At 38.1% G+C, this 19,037-nt stretch overlaps 1 long non-coding RNA gene and 1 pseudogene across 7 annotated transcripts in view; one reads left to right on the top strand and one right to left on the bottom strand.

Annotated features, from left to right (window-relative positions):
* LOC106027109 (uncharacterized) overlaps positions 1–19,037 on the top strand; it is a 45,629-nt gene that overhangs the window by 6,076 nt on the left and 20,516 nt on the right. For 6 of the 7 annotated variants that reach the window (XR_010048470.1, XR_010048473.1, XR_010048469.1 and 3 more), the window contains one exon: positions 990–1,087. This is a non-coding gene — a long non-coding RNA (uncharacterized LOC106027109). Of the gene's footprint in view, positions 1–989; positions 1,088–16,742; positions 16,817–19,037 lie in introns of all 7 variants that reach the window. The other variant, XR_010048471.1, reaches the window with a different exon arrangement.
* On the bottom strand, positions 2,253–7,977 carry LOC100719866 (LIM domain and actin-binding protein 1-like; annotated as a pseudogene).

A 19,037-nucleotide genomic window follows, 5' to 3' on the forward strand; every position in this document is an offset into this window, starting at 1 on the left:
CCATTCTCCTCAGAAAGTAATATTCATTTAGCATATCTGTCAAGAATTCTTTCAATGTAACCTGACAAGAAATACATCTCAAAATATTGGCTGCATAAAGCAAACACAGGCCAGGTGTGGTGGTGCATGCCTGTAATCCCAGCACTTGGGAGGTTGAGGCAAGAGGATTGCTGTGAGTTTGAGGCCAGCATAGGCTACATAGTAAGTTAAAGGCCAGCCTGGACTAGAGCAAGACCCTGTCTCAAAAACAAAACAAAGCAAAACAATAAACAAAATGAACAGCTCACAAAACTCCCAGTTCTGCTCATGTAATAAATCTGGAGTTAGTCTAGCCAGGCTGGAGTGTCCTCTTAGTGGTATCACAGAAAACTGTATATATACTGTCTGTTACTCAAAGCTTTTAATATAATGCCTTGCTATTTGTTATGTGAAGCTCATAGGGATTTTGTCACTAAGCAATGAGTTTTTATAAGCCTGTAGGTATTCAGCTTTAGTCACTTATTTCCATGTTATTTCCTCCTGTCCCACAGACAGGCAACTGTAAAGTTTTGTCCATTGTATGTCCCATGCCCTGCAATACAGCCTTTCCTCTTGCAGCAAGAGGGTTTCTGTTTAAAAAAAATTCATCATTAATATTTATTTGGGTATCTCATTGTAGCTGCTGATTTCATTTGGGGATATGGCTGTAGATTTCTCTAAGAAGGAGTGGGAGTGCCTGGATCTCAAACAGAAAATTTTTACTGAGCTGTGATGTTGGAAAACTACAACAATCTTATTTCAATGGGTACTGTTCACAATGTAGCCACAGAAATTGCGCCTTTTTCATTGTCAATTGTTGAATTGTCTTTTATATCTATAGGAATCTGACATTGTTTCTGGGGGAAAAGTTTATGCTTTCTAAACGTCACAGTAATCATCATCAAAGGATCATATGTAAACTTTGGAAGCCATACCCATGTGGCCATTTTCTATGTTTTATCTTCTGGCAGGACTTTGCATATACCAGCCAGGTGTATTCTACTTGTTGGAGAAAGGGCAAGAGCCCTGAATGTTTCTAAGAGATTAGACAAGAGAAGACCTTGCCCAGGTAAGTGAATGCTAAGCAGGCACCAAGCATCCATCATTATAAATAATAGCCCAGGTGATAAATGAGGCAATAACACCTAAAGTATACTGCTTTGCAGTATCCTTTCAGTGAGTAAGAACATTTTGGCCTAAGACCTATAAAGCCAGCCTTGTCCAAAAACACTTTCACTTTATTTCACATTGCTCACCCATTTTTTTTTTTTACTCCAGCCATTGCTTTATGGATTGTTTCATTCAAGTTCCTTCTCATCTCTCTTTTTACATGTAGGTGTTTATAAATTTCTTCATTCCCCCTCTCATCCTCAGACAGAAAATTGTGGCCTTGTTTTCATTTTACTGTTATCTCTTGAATTTTTCTTAACTTTACCTACTTTCTCCTTGCTTCACATTGGAAGTTTACCTTTCTCTCTTTCAGACCTGTAGAGAAAGATTAGGTCATAAATTTCATCTTGTTACTCCAGAGACTTTAGCTCTGCTGGGCCACATGACTGTTTGTTCTGAAGGAAGTCTTACTAAGCATAGTATAAAGGAGATGAAAGCAGGACCTTAGTCCCAGTACAATGCTGCTGGGACAGCAGCAGATGTTTTGTTAAGATGTGTCCAAAAGAATGGTAGACATGAAGGCCAAACATAGCCAAAGATGGTCCCTGGGATAAACAATTAAATGCTCACTTATCTGTACTTTATCCCTCCCATTTCCCACTTCTGCTTTTTGTAAAGAAAAGGCTAATAAATAACCAGGGAGACTATGATCAAGAACTCAATCCTAGAGACTGTGCCTCCGCTCACCAGATCCCGTAACTTTTGTCTCTCTCTTGTTTGTTTTTCATCCACTGCACCTTGTTTTCAGGACCTGTCTCCTCACAGAAACCAATGCAGACCTACAGTCTAGGTATCAAGTCAAGAAGTTATCACCCAAAACAATCACTTTGGAAAGAGAATTATTCCAATGGGAAGTACTAGAAATTTGTAGAAATCATGCCCTTGAAGATTTATGTTTGAGAGGTGATAAAGATGACAAAGGACAGTTGCAAATACAGCATGAAAATCAAGAAAAGTATTTCAAGCTGGTTATAGTCTCCTATGGGAAAAAAATGCCTATTTTTAACAAGCACACAGTTTTTAATCAACATCAGAGACTCAGTACAGGAGAGAAACTGAATGCATTTAAAGAATTTGAAGAAGCTTTTATTTCTAGCTCAGACCCTAATTGACCTAAGTTAATTCATACTCGTGGCAAGTGCTATGAAGATAAGAAATATCAAAAGACATTTCTTCCCAATTCAGAATTTACTTAATATGAAACAACCCAAACTAGTAAGAAAAGATATGAATGTAAGGAATGTGGCAAGACTTTTAGATTGCATTCAATTCAAACTGGTCCTAAGAGAATTTGTACTGGGGAGAAAACTTTTAAATGTAAGGAATGTGGGAAAGCTTTTAGATATCATTCATTTTAGATATCATACAAAAGTTAGTGTCCATAAGCAAATTCATACTGATGATCAATCTTACAAATGTAGAGAATGTGGAAAGACCTTTCATTTTGGGTCAGGCCTTGGTCAACACTGGAGAATTCTTGCTAGTGAAAAATCCTGATTCTGATGAATGTAGAAAGTCCTTTACTCAGCATTCATGTTTAATTAAACATGAGAGGATTCACACAGGTGTCATATGAGAGGCTAATGTTTTGTTAGGAAAATTTGGAAAAACCTTATGAATGTAAGGAGTATGGAATAGCTTTTAATTGTCACTCACACCTGATTAAACATCAGAAAATTCATAGTGGGGAAATATCACATGAACACAAGGAATGTGGAAAAGCATTTGTTCATAGTGAAAATCTTGCCAGGTATCAGAATGTTCATGTTGGTAGGAAACCCTATGAATGTGAGGAATGTGGTAAAGCCTACATCTGGAGCTTATACCTTGCTTGACATCAACAAATTCATACTGGCAAGAAATTCGTACTAGCAAGCAATGTGGGAAGACTTATTTGGACTTCATATCTTGTTTGACACAAGATAACTCATGAGAAACACTACAAATGTAAGGAATGTGAAAAGACTTTTTGCATGTTCAGAACTTAATGTCAGGAAATCTGTGCTGGAAAGATACCATATCAAGGTAAAGAATGTGGAAAGTTCTTTCTCCAGTATTCACATCAGAGAATGCATACTGGCCAATAAACCTTACATATGTAAATAATATGAGAAACTCTTACATGCTATAGAAAACACACTGATCAGAACCCTATGAATGTGAGAAGAATAGCCACATCTTCAGTCACCATATTTCACTAAACAGAAAATTCACAGTGTTAACAATCTGTGACTTGCAACATCTGAAGCCACGGCTCAAAATTTACTCAACACCAGATTATTTACACTATTGATAACTGCTATGACTATATAAAATATGTCAAGATGGATATTTTTCATAGCTATCACTATTTCACTATTGCAAAATTTATGATATAAAAACATTGCAAAGACCTTATTCATGATTCATTAAATCATTTGATTCTTGTAAGAAACTTAATATTTGAAGAATGCAATACACTCATCAGAAAATTCATAATGTAATCTGTGTTAGTGTAGGAAGGAATTTACTGATTGGTCATCAGTTATGGATTATTGGAATAAAACTGTAAATGAGATAATAGTATGAATTCTTTTTGAACTATTTTCATCACATTCTATCGAGGCCTGTTACATAAAGAATTTATATTTAATTCATAAACTTTCTATCACTGTCAAAATCTTGCTGCATTTCCACAAGTGTCATATGAGAGGCTAATGTTTTGTTAGGAAAATTTGGAAAATCCTTGAGCTCTCATTCAACTTGGTTCCATATCTGTGTTTCTCAAGATCCTACATTTGTATTGGTTAGGAAGTAAACTTACCTGTTTGCATATTCATTGGGTTATAAAAGTTAGGTGAGTTTCAGACAATATTTTTATGATTGTCATTTGTGTTGGTATGAAATCATTTCTATGAGTGGAAGACCTTAAGAATATAATGATTTCCTAGATGTAGTAGCACATACCTGTAATCCCAAAACATTGAAAGAGTAAGGCAAGGAAGTTGCAAGTTCAAACCTGACCTGAGCAACTTAGTAACAAGACCGTTTCTCAAAATAAAAAGTAAAAAAAGGGCTGAGGGATAAGAAATTGAAAGAATAAATAAGACTAAAATCTACAGTAAATATTGTGAAAGGGTAAGAAACTGCTCAAAGGGGGAAAATAGATAAGGAGAAAAGAAGAAAGATACAAATATATATATATATAATAGCTAAGATGATTGTACTACCAATTCCATTAGTTCTCAGAATAGAACAGTTAATACTTACACATTTAGATCCATTTGGCATGTCTATATCTGGTAATATAAGCAACTTTTGAAGATAACTATGCAGAGATAACAACCATTGTTAAATTCCTATCTTGTTTTAAAAGCCATATTGTTATGTTTTGGGTTTTTTGCTGTTTGTTATGTTTTGGGTTTTTTGCTGTTTGTCTCTTTTGCTTTTTTTGTCTGTGGATTTTTTTTTTTTTTTGAGCTTTTTGTTTGTTTATTTTTTCCCCCTCTTTAAAATAAAATAAGAGGGAAAAAAAAGGCTAGGGATGCAATTCAGCGTGACGGTTCTGGGTTCCATCACTAGTACTACCCACCACCAAATATATTCTGCACATAGTAAGTCCTTGAGTTAGGAACATTCAAGTTGCAAACTTTCAGAGGTGTACTGTGTAAGATTCACAAGAGTACTGCACAAGACTCACTTTGTTGGTTTACGAATGAATCAACTACAAACATTCTCCTGGAATGGAACTTGTTCATATGTCAGGGAATTACTGTATATATGTAATTATTAACAGTGCACAAATAATATCTGGAGACCATGTGAAAGACTAGATTTAATTCTGTCTATGTACAGGCAGGTTGAAATCAGAGTGTTATCAGCGAATATCTGGAAGGAAGGCTATGTATATATAGAGTTTGAGGTTGTAGTTCCATGGAATCTGGATGAAATGTTTGAGCTCAAAGCAGCAAGGATGGGCTGGGGATGTGGCCCAGTGGTAGAGCTCTCCCCTTGGATGCATGGGCCCTGGGTTCAGTCACCAGCAAACACACACACACAGCTGTAAAGACAATCAGCACAGGTGTGCATACACAGCTGGGTCTTCTGGAATCAGGGAGACTGCAGGTATAGTCCTAAATTTCCTTATGGTGATCAATTCTTTGCTGAGGGAAGCCTGGATTCCTGTTAGTGGAGGGCAGCATGTTTTATTGGGAAGACTTGCAGGTTGGTTCTTCAGTTGTCTCAAAAGATACTCTGAAAAGATAGCTATCTTGTACCTCAATAATTCAATTCAAGATGTAAAAAGTAGGATGCAAAGTGATAAATTCCCCATAAAATCAAAGTAATAAAATTAACCTAAAAATCTTAGAAGACTAAATATTTGATCTCTTAACAACTTATACTAAAAAGTCAAATTGGTATTCACTTAAAAATATACAAATTGTGCCCTTTATATTAAAGTGCATTTGTTCATCATGTTTAGACTTTTAAATCTCATGTATGTTCTCTTATTTCCACAATAATATCTGTAGTGTAAAAGTGTACTACTAGTCATCTATCTACTTTAATATTTTCTTTTGGGAACACAGTAGAATCTGGATTATATCAGTTGGAATAGTTCCCTTATGCATATCATTATGGCTAAAATTTAAGATTTAAGAAATGTTATCTTTAACACTTAGAGTTGGAGTTTTGTTTTTGTTTTTGTTGTTTTTGAGACATGGTCTTGCTATGTAACTCAGGCTAGCCTCCTGAGCTCTGGGATTACAAGTGTGCAGTGCCACACCTGACAAGAATTGGGTTCCTGCAGTATGTTTCTTTGCTTTTTTTTTTTTAAGGAAGAATTCATATCTAATGTTGCTTCCACAAAAATGACAGTTTATGTTAGGATTTGCGTTTCTTGTATCACTTTGATAAAGGGCAGAGGCCTACTAACACTAAGATGAATTTAAGGTCCAGTACCTTGCAGTTTGTTCTTCATCATCCTCATCCTCATCACAGTACTGATTTCTCCTTTATCTCTTCTACAAACAGCTGTTTGATCACTTTTCCCTCCCAACATCCCATATCCTGGGATTCCTGATTCTGAGTAGTGAATTCTTTAGTGGAGGTATTATCTGCAAAGTGGACCAATTTGGAGTCTTGGGAGACTGGAGACTGCTCTTTGAGAAGGTTGTTATGATCATCATTGAGGTTTGCACCATTTTCTACAAAATTCTCACTACTCATCTCAAAACTATGAATTGTCCTACTTCTCCCTGCCTCTCCTCTGGTAGACTGCTTATTCTGCCAGGCCATTTTCTCCAGGCTTCTATTCTTCTCAGGAACCCTGGAATTTTTCACTTGTTTCCTTTCTTCCTGGTCTTTGAACTCCTCACTCTGGTCTGACATGCTCTACTTGTTTCTGATAGGTGGGGACAAATTTGAGAGGTCTTACAGAGGAGGTTTGAAATGAAGCTGCGATGGTGAAGGAACGGCTTCTCTCCCTCAGTGAGGAAGACCATCTCAGCATTTTCAGATCTAAATCTACATTCTCAGGAGCTTCTGGCTTGCTCACTTGATCCTCAAGGGGCCATTTGGGTTTAGATACTTTGATTTGTTCCTCCAAGGTTCTTCTGAAGCTGCTGAGTTCAGCTGGGGCAGGCCAGGTGATCTTCAGCTTCTTGCTCTTGGCCAGCTTGTCTTCCTTTTCTGGGTGAGAGGAGGCCTTGGCTTCCATACTCCCAGCCAGCACCCACTTTAGCAATGGGGGCATTGTCTACCCCTGGGCTCTCCTGGGTTTCCACTGCATTTGGAAGTTGGGCTAGTCTCTCCAGGGGCTCCTCGGTTTCATTTTTGTTTGCCCACAGATCCTTGTGTGGTCTGTGCCCAAAGCCTTTAGATTTAAAGAGTTGATTGAAGTGAGGCTTACAGTACATTCTCCCATGTAAAGATGCATGTGTCCCTAGACTAAGTTGCTTGTTGCAGTAGGAACATCGGAAACAGCAGATGAGAAACACCTGCCGGTTGGCCAGGAACTACTCCATGAAGTAGACTATCTTTTGACATTCAGCACAGGTCTCTCTGGCAAGTGCTTGAAGTTTTTCCACTGTCTGGGGAAGGGAGCTTTCAGAAAGACTGAAGGCTTTAGCGTCTGCACTCAGCATTGGGACACAAGTGGTTGTGCCTCATTTTTTTTTAACCGGGGATCGATCTTATGACCTTGCACTTGCCACGCAGGTGCTTATGCCACTGAGCTAAATCCCCAGCTATGTGCCTCATTCTTATCCTGAGAGTTACAGGAGTCATCTTCAGCAAGGGTTGAATGGACTGTCAGTCTATTCTCAGTTGCAGAAATCCTTTTTACCTCCTAATGGGAGATGCAGACCTCAGGACATGGGGGTACATTCTCCTTTTGCTCCAATTTATGAGTTTTGATTTCACCACCACTAGCATTCATCTCATTTGTATAGCTGGCTGAACATAGCTGCCTGGTATTTGGCCATTTGATCCTTTATGGAAGTTTCTGAGGTGTGGGAGCTCCAGATTTCACTGACTCTCATTATTCTCTGGACTGAATGCAAAGGATGGCAAATGACCTGGGCCTATTCCCAAGTCATCCAGAAAATCATTAACAGAGATCCTTCTTCCACCTGGGCCCCAAGAATCTTGCTTTGAGTAGGTTCACCTTCTCAAACGTCATCTTAAGCCTGTTCAGTGGGACATTATATTTCTCCACTTTGCTTGAAGCTTCTGTCTTTTCACTGATTTCAGATTCTCCACTTCATGTCTGGAATCTCCCAGACAATTTTCCATGTTGTCACTTTCAGTTGTGTGATGTCACATCTTCACTGGCTTCAGGGTGTTACTGATGCTGAATATGGGATTCAGGACATGATCCAAATCTATGTCTGGGCTAGATCTGTCTGTTGTAGTCAGCTCCAGCTCCAGAAGAGGAGTTTTCAGCAGAGGGGTGGTCAACTCGTTGCCTAATCTCAAAGGTGCTGTTTCACACTGGGCTGTGTGCAACTCTGTTGCCAGCACTGGATTCTCCTACTTTTTCTTTAACTCAGTCAGGGAAAATTTTCAGTGTTCTTCTTAGTTTCCATTCCTGCAATCTGTGCCTTCCCGTGTTTTCAGTTAAGACAGAAGAAAACATAATGTTAACTTTGAAGAAAGACAAATATGAAAAACATAGTGAAGATTAGAAACTCATCAATTTTAATTCCATATGATACATCAAAAGATTCAAACTACAAAACAAGTCTTGGTGGATGTGGAGCTGTTCAGAGTTCTGGAGTTTTGTATTTTTTTATTTTAAAGAGAATAAAACAAAAGAAAATGAAACAAAACAGAACAAAGCATATCAGAACAGAACAATGCAAGCAACACAAGATTTCACAACAAGACAACAGGACATCAACAGTGGCTACCATAATGTCTTTTGTTTTCTTCAAAATAGTTGACCACACCTTCACACACAATAATATCAAACATAACAAAATAGTGTAAAACCATTCAAAAGAATGAAAGCATTACAGGACATCAAAACCAGATAACAGAAAATGAACAATGGCTACTATAATAAATTATTTTCCTAATAAAAGTTGTCCATACCATTATACATAATAAAGTCAAATAAAACACAGCACAATAGAACCAATCAAAACAGAAGAACAAAAGCATGACAGGACTTCAAAACAAGATCATAATAAATCAGCAATGGCTACCATAATGTCTCATGTCAGGATTTATTTTTTGAAAGGTATTTCTCAATTTTATCTCAAATTTCTAAAGTCAAATGTCATATTATCAACTTTTTACCACAAGTTCAGAAATTAGTAAATGAATAGCTAAGTGAACTCTAACATCTTATAAATTTATTATTACCTATATTAGTAATGATTGGTTTAAAGAATAAGTAAAAAGTGAAATTACAGATAGTGGATGATAATGAAATGAGAACTATGTATATCACATCCTATAAAACTGACCAAAACAACAACAACAAAAAAATGACCAAAACAATTCTCAATAGAAACTGCTGTATGTATAAAGCCAAAAAGGTTAAAAGTAGATTTTTTAAAAACCTGAGAGACATTATAGTGAGCACCCATGTACTCACTACCTAGACTCTACCATTAACATTTTGCTGTACTTTCAGCAACATCCTACCAGTTGTATTGCTAAAAACTTTCCCTTCTTGAGAACATGAGCTATTCACCCTTCTATTTTGCAGTTGCTATAGGAAGCCATGAATGTTTACCGGCAGACATGGAAATACTAAGAGTATTCCGTCAAATTATTATTCCCCACTCGTGGTGGGAGTGTAGACTGGTACAACCACTCTGAAAATCAGTGTGGAGATTCCTCAAAAAACTAGGATTAAAGGTCCCACTTGACCCAGCTATTTCCTTTTTGAGTATCTTTAAAACATTATACCACAGTGATGTATGTGACCCATGTTTATAGCAGCACAATTTGTAATTGCTAGATATTGGAAACAACACAAATGCCCATCAAAGGAGGAATGGATAAAAAAATATGTGGTTATCGTATACAATAGAGTACTCCTTGGCCATAAAGATGGTCAAACTAGAGACTTCTGGTTTTTTTTTTTTTTTTTAATTTGGGATCAAACTCACAACTTTGCACTTGCCAGGCAGGTGCCTGTGCCCCTAACTGATAGCCCTCTGAAACTGGAGTCTTTTATAGGTAAATGGATGCAACTTAAGACCATATTTATAAGTGAAATAAACCAGTTGCACATGTGTAAATGTTTTACCTCCCTAGTGTGAGAAACTGAGTCAATAAGATCCAAAATGTACAATAGATATTATAAAATGGGAAGAGACTTCAAAAGGAAAGAGAAACTGGGATGGGGAAAAGGAGAAAAGTAGGAAGGGAAAGCAAAAAAAAATGGTATGGTAAGATAGTTATACTATTTCTCTTAGTTCATTGAAAAGAAAGGTTTGTGCTAATATTGTTTGGATACTTAAATGCCAGTATTTTGTTCTCTGAATAATAAATTTTTTTTTTTGGTCTTTTTCGTTTTTATCGGTACCAGGGATCGAACTCATGACTGCCTGCTTGCAAGGCAGGCGCTTATGCCACTGAGCTAAATCCCCAGCCCCTCTCTGAATAATAAATTTAAAGATGACAATATGCAATGTATTAACCATTGTTCTCATTATCTTGTTTTGAAATTTTGTTTTATTTTTTTCCTTTAAAATTAAAAAACAAGATAAAACTTCCAAAATAGCAAAGCCTAACCAAATGGGAATGAAAAACAAAAATATTACTGAATTTATCGAACAGTGAGAGAACCTATTCCACTCTTTATCTTCTATACAAACCTGTAAAGGTTACTGGAGAAGCAGCAATACTCTATAGTGCTGTGATGGAAAAACTCGCATGCAAGTTATATTTTTAAGACAAAAGATGTTAATGTAGAGTTGGTTTTTTTTCTAAACTAATACTTCAATATTCTAGTTTAAGTGTAGTTTCAGCAGTTTGCCATAAATAAGTGGGTTTTGGTTGCAGTGTGGCAGTAGGTCTCTAAAAGTTGTGCCATCACTACTGTAGGAGGACCAACAGCAGGGAGAAGAGTGGGTGCCCCTGTCCAGATTTCAGCCCAGATATCAAAGGCCTTTTCCCCTCAGGAGATCCCAACAGCCTACTACAGAAAGTGATAATGGTGAGACCAAGGCTAGCTCAGGTTCTACTACTAGTTCCCAGCTTGAGCCCCAGTGTCCTTGAAACTCTTTGTATTTGTAGCAGTGACAGCAGCAGCCAGTGGCTTCCTGGTAGCTCACGTCTCCCAAGAATTCAGCCCACATCAACAGTGGGGAACACACTATCACACTGGGGTGATTCCAACTCAAAGGACACATAGCTACCATCTGGTATCTTCCAGTTTTTCCAGCTGATGTACCCAGTACCCTTCCCTTTCTCCATGATTCATGATATCAAAATATTGGCTTTTCCTTTTTTCTTCGAGACACAGGATGGCCAAATCAGCAGCCTTTAGCTTTTGTTATATTTCCTCTCCTCTATAAAGAGTTAAAGGAAAGGACCCATTCTAACTGTTTTAGAGGTGCAAATTCCCTCACTTTTCAGTGGCAAGCAGAAACACCAAAATGATACCTAGGATTTGGAGGCATATTTATTTATGTCAATGAGCAGTGATTCCCAAAATATCAGGCTATGATCTCTGGTGGTCTAGGGCTTATAATATCATGACACTCTATGATCAGCACTGGGTACTATAGTGCCTTTTTTAAAAATTTAAAGAAAGACTAAAAACAGAAAACAGAAATAATACATAATTTCAAAGAAAAAGTAAACAGTAAGAAATCACTAGTTGATGATTACAGACTGTCTTCTTACAAATAGTTATTCAAGATACTAAAGTGAAGTATATAAAGTGGGGATTCAAACAGTGAGATTGCAGCCAGTTCTGTTCAACTATCTAAAACTTAGACATATGGTTATCAATCCTATACACTTAAACATACATGAAGTTATCCATATCTTCAATTATATTGACGTTGAATAAACCCAAGCAGGCTAAAATTACTCTGAACAAAGAATAATACTGTTGCTGTGTTTCACATTATGACACTCCAGGATCAGCTCTGGGTATTTTAGTGTCTTTTTCTTTGAATTATCTGTTCATTTCATCATGTGTCATAAGATCTGTTCTCATAAACTGTTTACAGATTCTACACATGCATGAGTCTTAACATATATTTCTATCCTTTCTATATTAGAGGGAGAAACAAAACAAAGCATGGCAAAACAAAACATATTCCTATAAATACATGAAACGAAAGTATAAGACCATTGTACAAAGAGTTCTACCATGGTTCCTGTGTTGTCTCTTGTTATCTCCAATTAGAATTAGCTATATCATTCGACATAGTATAATTGAATATATCAGTACATAACAGTATTAATAAAAACACAACTTTATATAATATAGAACTTCAAAAACTGGCAATTATCAAACCAGAATGTGTATCAGAGAGTCTTGTCATCTTCAGTGTAGTTGCCTATACTCTCAGACTTGATACTATCAATCATATCAGTTTTGAATAAAATCTTCTCTGCCTCATTTCTGTATTCTCTTGTTTGCCATCAGTTGTTTGCTTATCTTCTTCATTCTGTTTTCTGCTCCATTCATTGAGGCCTCTCTGCCACTGTTCCTGGAATCCTAGTACTTTTCTCTCTCTCTAGAATGCCCTGGAGTATTCTCTGTAGAGTTGGATTGGTGGTTGCGAATCTCCCAAGTTCCTCTTTGTCTTGGAAGCATCTTGTTTCTTCATTAATTTCTAGACACAGTTTATCAGAGTATATCAATCTGGGATGGAGGTTATGTGCTTTCAGGGCTTGGACTATTTCGCTCCAGGCTCTTCTTGACTTGATGGTTTGTGTTGAGAAGTCTGCCATTATTATGATAGGCATTCCTCTATAGGATATCTGTTTCTTGTCTCTAACAGCTTTTAATATTCTGTTCTTATATTGAATATCTGGGATCTTGATCATTATATGCCTGGGTGTAGCTCTGTTTTGGTTGTAGGTGGCTGGAGTTCTGTATGCCTCATATATCAGAATATCATTTCCTTTTCCTATGTTTGGGAAGTTTTCCTTAATTATTCTGTGAATAACCTTTGTAGTTCCATTGTTTGTATCCCAGCTTCTTCATTTACATTCTTTATTCTCAAGTTATAGATCCTTTTGTCATCTTCTAGCCTTTGTATTGTTACTGCTTACTTCCTTGTTATTTTTAAAAAGTTTTCCCTTTCATACTCCCACATTGCAAAATTGTCCTCCAGTTTGGATAATGTATCCTTAGTTTCCTTCAAGCTGATTTGCCATCTTTCCAAGGAGTTTTTAATTTCCTGGTGATCTCTTTGAATCTGCTTCATGTATTCTATATTTTTTTATATTCTTCATCAAATGGTTCTTGCCTTTGTTTGAGTTCCTCCCTTCTTCCATCTGTGTCTGCTTGAGGGGTACTTAGTTTCTCTTTAATTAATTTTCTTATATCTTGCTTTATTTGGCTAAATATTTCACTTTCGAACTCATCTATGAGGTCCTGAATATATCTCTTTATGTTCACTGGCACTGTGTCTGATATTGCATGTTTGCTGTCTTGTTCTCCTTTGTACTTACCTGTCCTGGGTCAATGTTCCCAGGGTTGGGACCTGGGGACTTTTTGTTGTTGCTTCCTCTTCCCATCTTTTTTGCTTCTTCCAGGAGGCCCCCGTTCCTTTCTTTGTTGCTTACAACTCCTTTGAAGCGTGCTGGCTAGATGACCCTTCCCACTGCAGTGTGTGCATATGCTGGCCCCTCTCCTCCAGATTAGTCAAGCACTCTGGCCTGCACTGTATTACTTTGCATCACTTCCCCTCCAGTTGGCTGCGGCTGGAGCACAGTGGTGGCGGCGGACTTTGCACTGCCTCCCCTCTGGGTCAGCAGCCGCAGCAGGGTCAGGGGCAGGGGCAGCCAGTGCGCACCCAGTCACTCCCGGGCCCCTCTGCGATAGGTTTCGCCTGCGGCCCAGAGGCACTGCAAGCGGCGGCTGGAGTGCAGTGGCACCGGGGATCAGTCAAGTTGCAGTGACATGCACTGCATTTCTTTGCACCACCTCTGCTCCGCGTCAGTCAAGCTGCTGTGGCCTGCACTGTCAGTCAAACTTCTTGGATTTCATTGGGTTAATGTGGTTAGTGTGCACCACCACTGTAGGGACTTGATTTATCCAATAGGATAACCTATTGGTCTCAGCCAGGTCACGTGACCTAAGCCTAGCTCACTCCACCAACCCCATTCGGGAAGGGAGCAATTGACTGAAGCTGCTGCTGCCCTTTGTACTTGCCAGTCCTGCCTGGTCCCAGAATGTCCTCCACTGGAGCCCCCCTATTTATGGAGTGGCTCTACTCCCATCACTCATGACAGGTCTATGTAGGCACTCTGCCAACTCTGCTCTCCCTTTGGCTCACTGGCCCCCAAATTCAGTGTCAACGCAGCGGGGACCTTGGACAGCTTGATAAGTCACAGCAGGTCCTTGGCAAGCTGCGGCAGGACCTTGTCAAGCAGCAGAGGGACCTTGGCAAGCTGTGGTAGGACCGCATCAGGAACTCGGATGGCTGGCAAGTCACCTTAATTTCTTCTTGGGGCAAGGGAATTCATCTCCCTCTGTTTGGGGATCCCCACTCAGTATTATGTTGAATTCTAAGTGGACTATCTCTGAGAGCCTCTGTAGCCAGTTGTTATGTATCCACTATCTTTCAACTTTTTTTAATGTTGGATTTTCTCTAAAGCCTTTTTTGCCATGGTAGAGGTGATCGTGATATTTTTGTCCTTGCTTTGGTTTATGTGATGTATTGAATTTATTTGCATTTGCATATGTTGAACCATTCTGCTGTCCCTGGGATACTGTCTACTTCATCACACTATGTCATCTTTTCATTGATTTGTTGCATTCTCTTTGCTAGTATCTTGTTGACTTTTTTCATCTATGTTCATTAAAGAGATTGGGCTGTAGTTTTTTTCAGCTGAGTTCTTTTTCTTTCTTTCTTTCTTTCTTTCTTTCTTTCTTTCTTTTTTTTTTTGGTCTTTTTTTCCTTTTTATCGGTACCAGGGGTCGAACTCACGACTGCCTGCTTGCAAGGCAGGTGCTTATGCCACTGAGCTAAATCCCCAGCCCCTCAGCTGAGTTCTTGACTAGCTTTGGAATCAAGGTAATAATGCTAGCTCTCAAGAGTGACATTGATAGTACTGCTTTCTTTTCAAGTGTATTATAGTTTGAGGGGTATTGGTATTAGATCTTCTCTGAAGTTCTTAGTAGAATTCAGTAGTGAATCCATAAGGTCCTGGGCTTTTCTTAGTTAGCAGGATTTTTATTATTGCCTCAATTTCATTGCCTCTTATTGGACTGTTCAAGGTTTTTCTATATATTTGGTTCAGTTTTGATAATTCATGTACTCATTTCTTCTAGATTCTCCAATTTTTGGAGCCCAGGTTTTTGTAATAGTTATTAATATTTGGGGATTCATTGGAGTTCTTCATGATTTCACTGTTTTTCATTTCTTTCTTTTTTTTTTTTGTCTTTTTCCTTTTTATCGGTACCGGGGATCGAACTCACGACTGCCTGCTTTACAAGGCAGGCGCTTATGCTGCTGAGCTAAATCCCCAGCCCCTGTTTTTCATTTCTAATTGCATTTATATGGGTGGGTTTTTTTTCCTTCTTTTGGTATGTCTGGCTAAAGGCTTTTCTATTTTGTTTATCCTTTTAAAAAACCAGCCCTTTGATTCATTGATTATATTTTTTAGTCTTAATTTCCACTCTGATCCATAAGATTCTCAGACAGATTCCCAGGTAGATTTCTCTATAAGTCTGCTTGAATATCCTCAGAGCATGTCATCTGGTTTTCTCCAGAGCCAAAGGACAGTGAGGATATATAAGATGGAAGCCAAAGTTTAATAAGACTTTTCCTTACACTCCATTATTTCTAACAACTTACTGATTCAGTAACCCAAATAGGAGGGCATCAACACTCAGGATATTGGCTGCTATAATCCCAATCTTCTTATTTATGTTTGCAGTAAAATGTGTTGTCATTGCTTGCTTGCTTTCTTTCTTTCTTTTTTTTTTTTTTTTTTTTTTTTTTTTTTTTTTTTGGTCTTTTTCATTTTTATTGGTACCAGGCATCAAACTCACAACTGCCTGCTTGCAAGGCAGGCGCTTATGCCGCTGAGCTAAATCCCCAGCCCTGTCATTGCTTTCTTTATGCTGAAATCTTTTTTTTATTTCCTTCCTTCCTTCTTTCTTTCTTTCTTTTTCTTATTCTCTCCCTCTCTTTCTTTTCTTTCCTTCTTGGTGGCTTGAGTATGTCCTCTACAAGTTTCCTCAGAAAGGGTTTATGTGAACATTCCCTAGACTCTTAGACCATAATATTCTCTTTTGTTGTGGGAGACCGTCAAATTGCACTCTCCTAAGAGATGAAGGCCCTTGCCTTGATCTTTACTTAACCTCTCCTTCAACCCTATTCACTGAGATATGCAGAGCTGGCTATATTGAAACAGATGTTCCCTTAATTGGCCAAAATAATATGATCAAGTCTGGCTAAGACACCAATAGTCTCATTAATGGTAAAGCGGCAACAAACGGGTGAGAATAGCCCCTGTGTTGATGGCTTGAATGGAGGCTCAAGCAAGAGCCTGTGAGATTCAAGGGCTAAGACATGAGATAACATTTCAGCTGAGGCCATGGGACTCAGAAAGAATTATACTTTCCTGGCAGTGAAGGTACCAGCCTTGCATACATCAAGCTGTCCTTGAATTGCTAATTGGAGGCCTTTGTGTCTGGTACAAAAGTGCTCTTTTTTTCATTACAACCAATGCCTGCTGTCATGGTTTATGTCAGTGACCCCCAAGTCTCATGTAATTATGCGTTTGTAATTGGTTCATTGTGTAGCACTCAGATTGGTGATGTAAGTGCTACACCTACCTAGGGGTGAAGCCAGGATATGGTGTAACAGTGGGAAGAAGGTGTGTGTGTCTTTTGCTGGTTTCCACCTTGCTGTTTGCAGCCAGCCATGAATGGCTCCCCCGCCATTGCAGCTACCTTGGACCAACTAAATATGGACTGAAACCTTCAAGAACTGTAAGAAATAAATCATTTCTACCTTCATTTTGGGTGTTGGGTATTTTGTCCCAGAATTAAGTAAAAATTAACCAAGACACCTGTAAAGTTTCTTTTTCCTAACACTCTGCTAGGACCCCTACCTACCTCCTTGATTAATACCAATAAAAGCCATGAGCTTTTGGACTCAGAGCCTTTTGTTCCACAGAGAACATTGGGTCATCCCAGATTTCCTCAACTGAAGAATACTGTCTTTGTCTTTCTTTTATATCCATTGCTTTGTGGAAGACCTGAACTCTTCATGGGGCATTTGGTATTTTGTTCTCTTTTGTTTTTTTGAGACAGGTCTTGCTTTGAAGTATAGGCTATTCTCCAACTCACTATGCAGCCCAGACTGGCCTCTAACTCATGGTAAGCCTCCTGCCTCAGCCTCCAGAGTGCTGTAACTACAGGTGTTCACCATGATGCCCAGTTCGTTATATTATTTTTATATCCACCTTGGCTGGAAATAAAAATCAGTAACACCCTAACACACACATACGCACACACACACACACACACACACACACACACACACACACATTTTCCCACAGGTATACTGGAAGAGTTACCCAATTTTGTGGGAGACTTAATTCAGGTTGGCAACTACTTTTTGTTTTTCTGAATCTTCATGGGTTTTAGTCTAGCAGTTTTATTTGGTAATGTTTTGGTCCTAATGATATTGGGTCATTTTCCTCTACAATACTGTGTTTATTTTCATCCTATTTATTTCTCCTTCATCTCAGGAAATTATTTTAGATGTTCAAAACCACAGTTTTCAATATTGTTCTCTTGTTTTTGAATTTCATCATCAGGGACTTTGTTTTTTGTATATTGGACTTCCTCCATCTTTCCTTTCTCCTTCCAATAATTTTTATTTTTTTCTTTGTTACATTCTGTTGCATTCAACAATTTCTATATTCTTTTTTCCACACTATATTTTCTATTACATTTGTCATACCTTTTGCTCCTTGCTGGTTTTTCATTTTTGTGAAGTGGTTTTGACTTCTCTTTTATTCTTGTATTGTTTTAATTCCCACCTGTAGTCTTCCCCCTTGCATTCTCTCCTACTATGACCTCTTTCTTGTATTTGTAAATGGGGTCTTGGTTCAGAGCTGCATGGTCTTGGTTGAGAACTGAAATTGCATACAAAATTATTTTTTATTCTTGTGAAAAGTTGAGTGATAATTTCCATCTTTGATGGTTTGGCTTTTGTAAGTGAGCTTTTGCACTGACTCTTCCATGTCAATAAGTACTGCTTTACATTATTTTTTGTGGCTAAGCAATGTCACAATTGTATGTATTACAACAATTTATTCCACCTGTATTGTACTATGGGGTTTGGGTTTGGTTTCCCTGTAAATCTTTGTACATATGTCCAATTGTCTCTTCAGAATAAGTTCTTAAAAGTGAAATTGCAGTGTTATAATACTCCTTTTTTAAAAAATAGAAGTACAGGAGTACATGTTAATTTTACAAAATGCTATGGTTTAGGGAATTTTAACACACCCTGATCATTTCAAACCCATTTTCCCTTTCAATGTTGGGAGCCCTTGAAGTTGGAAATCTACTACACTGAGTAAGAGATAAAGGGTGATATAGGGGAAATGGACTTCCCAGCCTACTACACATCCAGTACAAGTTCATATTCTCTAAAACTGAAGAATGAATTTTAGGAACTACAGAGGTTAAAAGCAGAATATATTTATTGAGAGAAAGAAAGTTTCTATCTGAGAGAGACATTAGAGGTCCCGAGTGAGTTGCCAAAGAACTCTGTCTGGTTTTTTTTTTTTTTTATCGGTACCAGGGATCAAACTCATGACTGCACGCTTGCAAGGCAGGCGCTTATGCCGCTGAGCTAAATCCCCAGCCCCAAGAACTCTGTCTTTTCTAGGGACTTGTATAGAGTAAAACCACGAGGTGAAATGGGTCCAAGATGGGAAAAACTGGAAACTCACAAGACAGATGTGCATGAGGTGGAACAGAACTATGGTCAACCAGTAAGATTAATTGTTCAGGTAAAATTGACATTTAACTCGAAAGGAAATTGATAGACTGAAAGTGAAAGGAGAAAAGACAATACTCCACATGACAGGGAATAAGGAACTGCAGAACAGATAAGAATGATAGGGCATTTTTATACAATAGAGAACTATTCAGCTTTAAAGATAACGTTGAAGTTCTTGTAGGTAAATGGATGCAA

The sequence above is a fragment of the Cavia porcellus genome, unplaced genomic scaffold (genome assembly GCF_034190915.1).
Source record: "Cavia porcellus strain 051 isolate PalLab524CR breed Dunkin Hartley unplaced genomic scaffold, mCavPor4.1 scaffold_7, whole genome shotgun sequence".
In the NCBI taxonomy this organism is placed as follows: domain Eukaryota; kingdom Metazoa; phylum Chordata; class Mammalia; order Rodentia; family Caviidae; genus Cavia; species Cavia porcellus.